Genomic DNA, 5,375 nt, shown 5'->3' on the forward strand with positions numbered 1-5,375 from the left:
TCTAGCTCTGACCAAGATGGGTCAGAGAAGTTGAGTTCATTGTTCTTAGTAGCTGCATAGTATTCCATTGTGTGTATGTATGTATGTATGTATATATATATATATATATATATATATATATATATATATATTGTAAAATCTTCTTGGTTGACTGATCCTTTGAGTGTTAGTGTCCATTCCTATCTTTTTTAATCTTATTTATTTTAAAGTCTATCGAGTCAGATATGAGAATAGCTGTTCCTGCCCTTTTCTGAGGGCCATAGGCTTGTATGATAGTGTTCCTTCCTTTCACTTTAAGTCTGTCTTTGTCTTGTTGAGTTAGGTGTTTCCTGTAGACAGCATATTGTTGGATTATATTTTCTGATCCATCTTCCTACTGTGTGTTTTTTAAATAGATGAATTCAGGCCATTGGCATTTATTGATATCAAAGACTGAAGATATTTTAATGCCATTCTTGTAGAGTTTTAGAGTGTTCTGATATATGTCCTATTTATGGTGGTCTGACAGTTTATAGGAGACCTTTCAGAACTTCTTTCAGGGTAGGCTTAGTGATAGTTGATTCCTTCAACTGTTGCTTGTCTGAGAAGGTTTTGATGCCTCCATCTAGTCTGAATGACAGTCTAGCAGTATACAGTATTCTTGGTTGAAAGCCTTTTTCATTACACACTCGATACATAGCTTGCCATTTTCTTATGGCCTGTAGTGTTTGTGGGGAGAAGTCTGCTGTTAATCTTGGGGGTTTTCCTCTGTAGGTGACTCTTTTCTTTTCTCTTTCAGCCTTCAGGATCCTTTCTTTATTCTTATTTTTCCCATTTTAAATATTGTGTTTCTTGGTGTCTTTAAGTCTGGGTTAATTCTGTTTGGAACCCTCTGGGCTTCTGGAATCTTTATGTCTTTGATATTATCTAGACTAGAGAAGTTTTCAGCTATTATGGCCTGAAGAATGCATTCTTGTTCTCCCTCTCTTTCTTCCTCCGGTAAGCCAATAATGTGTATATTGTTTCTTTTGAAGTCATCCCATAGGTCTCTGTGGTTGTTTTCAGCATCTCTTAATCTGTATTGGAGATCTCTTACTTCTTTTTTAGTTGTCTCTAATTTGTCCTCAATCTTCCTAATTCTGTCTTCAGCCTCATTGATTCTATTCTCTCTACCCTCTACTATTTTCTGGAGTTCCTCTATTTTGTTTCCCTGTTCTGACACTGTTTTAGCTTGTTCAGCTAGTTGTGTTCTTAGCTTAGCTATTTCAGCTTTCAGCTCTCTAATAACCTCAAGGTAGTTAGTGTTTTCTTCCAGAGTCTCATTTGTTGTTCCTGTATTTCTGATTACAATTCTTTCAAACTCTTTACACACTCCTGTGATTATTTTCTTAGCTAATGTTTGGATGTTGAACTCGTTATTTTGTGCTTCACCCTTTGGGCGGCTTTTAGCTGGACTCTTGTTCTGGTTCATTTCTCCAATATGTCTTCTTGTTGGTTTCACCATTTTATGTATTATGTTATGAGTTCCCTCTCTCAGTACTTTTCAAATTACTGATCACTATTTCCTGGATTGACTTGTGTTGATGTAAGATAATTAAAGGGTTCAGAATGGTGGAAGTTAACAGTTGTTTCAATAGTATATTAATCTCTGAGTTGGAACTCAGTGATTTAAAAGCCTCTTTTATTTATTTATTTATTTATTTATTTATTTTCTTCTCTGTAGGCTATGGGAGCCTGAGGGCTTCTGAACTATAAGTAGGTCTCTTAGATTAATCACTTACTCCTGACCAAGAGCTAAGGCAGGGTGTGGCAGAGGTAGTCAAGTGGTTATGCAAAGAGATTTTCACAGCCCCACAGCTATGCCACTGAGGTATAGGTCTTCTCCTGAGTTTCCTGGTTAGATCTCTGTTGCTTGGTGTCCCTCCCTGATGTTGCTCCAGATTCTGAGGGTAGTAGCAAGGGAGACTCAGTGTTGCACTTGGTGAGTCTCCAGGGTGTCCTCTCCTTGATTCAGCTGTCCCCTTGTTGGTGGAACAGACTGGAGGTAGTGTCTCAACTGATAAACCCGACAGACTGTTACCAGCCACTTAATATCTCTGTAGGCTCCTCTCTGTCACCAGCACATGTGTTTGCACTCACCGGTGATTTGGTGTGTTTCTGTAGGAGTTCTAGTCCTGTCTTGTTTCTGTACCAGGTAGTTTCCTTTGGTTGCAATGTTATTTGATATGAATTGAGAGAACCATGGAGGAAAGTGCGCCCCACCCTAAGGTTGAATTTTATAGACTCATTTAGAACTCAGTAAGGGAAAGATCAATTCCTGTCTCATTTCTTTGTCCTCCACAATGACTAGGATCTAACAGAATGTATTGTATTTAGTTGGTGCTCAATGTGAATTGAATACCTACTATAATTGAAGATTTTTGTAGAATGCAAGGGCCACTTATGGCTTCAGTAAGAAAAGTCTTGAACATTTTATAAGAGGGAACAAACAGGAAGATGTGCAAAGTTACGACTTAGTGTAGGATTGTGGAAGTATAATTATTATTAACAGAATTTTCAGAAACACACACGCTTATATCATGGCACAGGAGGGACGCAGTGGATAAAGTGCTAGACTTTCCAGCATGTGGTCCCAAATTTGATCCCTGGCATCACGTGTGCCAGATTGACTCTCTGGTTTTCTCTGCCTGCCCCTCCTTTTTATTAATAAATATTTAATGTTGCTATTGTTTTATCTAGCAGTAGTAATTGTATCCATTTATTCATTAAGTTGTTCAAAAAACTACATACTCATGGGTGAATATATCTTTACCATTTATGCAAGTAGAAAACAAGAGAATTAATCTACAATTCAGTAGAATGCCAGCCATTAAAATAACATCTAATAGGGCTAGAAGATAGCTTACCTGGTAGAATTTGTGCCTTGCTATGCACACACGGCTCCAGGTTCAAGCCCTATGTGATAATGGCTTCAACATGCCATTTGGGGTACCCCTCTAAATGGTGCAGTAGTACTTTGGTATCTCTTACTACTTCTACTTCTCTTCCTCCTCCTTTCCCTCCTCCTTCTCTATCAGAAATAAAAGGACAGATAAAATAAATCAGCCTGTCAACACAGGAAATCCACATGCATGAGACCCTGCACAGTAACCAAAAAAAACATGTATTAAAAATATGTAAGTTTTAAATAATTTTTATTTGTTAATAGTTTGTCACAGGATCGTAAGATTACAATGTCGAATTCCACACCACACCCACCACCAAAGTTCTGTATCTCCACCCTCCCATCTCCCAAACATAACCACCAGAGTTCTCATAAGTCTTTTTTTTTTAATTTCTACTTCTAAAAAGGAAACACTGACAAAAACCATAGGATAAGAGGGATACAACTCCACACAGTTCCCACCACCAGAACTCCATATCCTATCCCCCTCCTGATAGCTTTCCTATTCTTTATCGCTCTGGGAGCATGGACCTAGGATCATTATGGGGTGCAGAAGGTGGAAGGTCTGGCTTCTGTAATTGCTTCCCTAATGAACATGAGTGTTGGCAGGTCGATCCATACTCCCAGCCTGTCTCTCTTTTTCCCTAGTGGGGCAGGGCTCTGGGGAAGCAGGGCTCTAGGACACATTGGTGGGGTCATCTGCCCAGGGAAGTCCAGTTGGCATCATGGTAGCATCTGGGACCTGGTAGCTTAAAAAAAAAAGTGTTAGCATAAAGCCATACAAATTGTTGACTAATCATGAACCTAAAGGCTGGAATATTGCAGATGAAGATTTTGGGTCTCCATTTCCAATAGCTAGTAGGTCTATTTTAGGTATATTCCAAATAGCCTGTGACTTTACTAGTTTTTTTTTCCTGAGCCTGACCTCTGATATGCAGGTGGACCCAAGTTACTGTCTGGGGAAATGATGTCATGGCTGGGAAAGGGGCTAGAAAGCTGGATCAGGGAAGACAATAGTTCCCAAATATGGGGACAATGTATAAATACTGTTGACTGTAAACCCCATCGATTTGATCTGGGACCCATGTTCAGCACAGGAGCCTATGTGACCTCTGCATCCCTGTATATCTGAGCTCACATTCTGTGGTCATGAGTAGGAATGTTCCAAGCTGCCCCAATTTCAGGACCCATCTTCCTCAGGTGGAAGATAGAGTATGTTGTGCAGCCTACCTTCGGAGGATGGAAAATTCTCTGCTGTTGTTGATCCACATTAAAGGCAAGGTCCTTATAAACAGTTTGATTTCTTCTTCTTTGTTTGGATTTTTTTTTTTTGGCAAGTTCATGTAAATCAGATCTCTAGATTCCACATACGAATTAAACCATCTGGTACTTGTCTTTCATCTCTTTTTTCACTAAGCATAATCACCTCTAGTTCTATTCATTTTGTCCCAGAGGATAAAATATCATCTTGTTTGTTTGCAGAGTAGTATTGCATGGGAATAGATAGATAGATAGATAGATAGATAGATAGATAGATAGGTAGATGACATGTATATGTATAGTTGTTTTCATTAACATCAAGAATAACCTTATGGGTTATTCTTATATATATTCTTATATATGGGTTATATATCTTAGGGGATATATATATATCCCATAACTTCTGTAGCCAGTCATCTGTTAATGGGTATTTGGGCTGCTTCCACTCTCTAACTATTGTGAATAATGCAGCTATGAACACAGCTGTTGTTGTGTTCCTTGTTCTATCAATACTGATCATATTATTAAAAGTTGGAATTCCTTTGCTGCTTCTTTTCATGTGGAACTCCTTTCATTAATTCTTGCAAAGCAGGTTTTGTAGTGGAAAATTCCTTCAGCTTCTGAATGTTGGAAAATATCTTTATTCTTCCCCATATTTGAAAGATAACCTAGTAGAGTACAGAATTTATGACTGACAACTCTTTAACTTTTTATACTTTGAATATGTCATTCCACTTCCTCTGTGCCTCTAGGGTTTGTGACGAGAAATCTGATGAAGGCCTGATGGTTCTGTCTTTGAACGTGACATTCTTCCTTTCCCTGGCAGCCTGCAATATTTTTTCCTTATACCTGGTATTTGATAGTTTTACAAGAATGTGTCTTAATGTGTGCTGTTTTGAATTCAAAAATTATATGTGTTCACTTACTTGGATGTTTTGAACATTGAACATTTGAGCATCTATATTTTGAATATTGCTCAAGTATGGAAAATTTTCTGCTAAAATTTCTCTACTCCTCTCTTCTTCCTCAAGGGTCCCAATAACTTGAATACTCATTCATCTTTCTGATGGAGTCTACTATTTCATTGAGAATTGTTGCACTCAAAGTGACCTTTGGGCTCTTCAGATCTCTATGGAGTTTTTTGTTTGATTCCTGTACTTCGTAAAATTCTTTTGTAAAGTGATCACTGAGT

This window comes from Erinaceus europaeus, chromosome 11 (genome assembly GCF_950295315.1).
Source record: "Erinaceus europaeus chromosome 11, mEriEur2.1, whole genome shotgun sequence".
Taxonomy (NCBI): Eukaryota; Metazoa; Chordata; class Mammalia; order Eulipotyphla; family Erinaceidae; genus Erinaceus; species Erinaceus europaeus.